Source organism: Gekko japonicus, unplaced genomic scaffold (assembly GCF_001447785.1).
Source record: "Gekko japonicus isolate JY-2015 unplaced genomic scaffold, Gekko_japonicus_V1.1 scaffold6157, whole genome shotgun sequence".
Classification (NCBI taxonomy): Eukaryota; Metazoa; Chordata; class Lepidosauria; order Squamata; family Gekkonidae; genus Gekko; species Gekko japonicus.
Window position 1 is genome coordinate 9,108 of NW_015176621.1, and position 652 is coordinate 9,759.

The following is a 652-nucleotide window of genomic DNA, read 5'->3' on the forward strand; positions in this document are numbered from 1 at the left end:
CCATCAGAACATTGAAAGACATTCCATTTGAGATAAGACAAAGGAGAAAGAAATATAAAGAATTAATTCTTTTTCTACAGACAAATGCAATTGGATATAGATGGTTAACTCCAGAAGACGTAACCTTCAAAATCAAGGATAAAAAAGAAAAGATTGTCCAAAAAGCACGGGAATTTTTAAGAGTCCAGTTGGGAGGGCCAGGGAAAGGAGGAGAAAAAGGAGAGGACAGTAAGTCCAATGGCGAGCTGGACTCGGAATCTTCCTGGGAGGACTCTCTTTCAGAGAAAGGGGCGGCAGCCCCTTGAAGTCCTTATAAGCTTCGGAAGAGATTAGCCAAGGAGAAGTAAAGGCTGAAGGACTCAGAATTGTGCCTTTAAAAAATGTTGAAGTGAGATGCTTCGGGGTGTTTCTGTTTGACAGTTAAATTTTAAACTTAAGACTTGAAAAAGTCAATGCTAAACTTGACTCAGTTGATAGTAAGATTAACAGGATTAAGACTAAATGTATGATTAAACTGGTGGGATGATCTCCTGTCTTGGGGTTTTAGTCAGTAGTGGGTATCTTTCTTTATCCCATAAATGTAGTCCCCCTTCCCATTTTCTGTTGTAGATTGTAGTGTTATAAAAAAATGCAATAAAAAATCCCCTCCGGG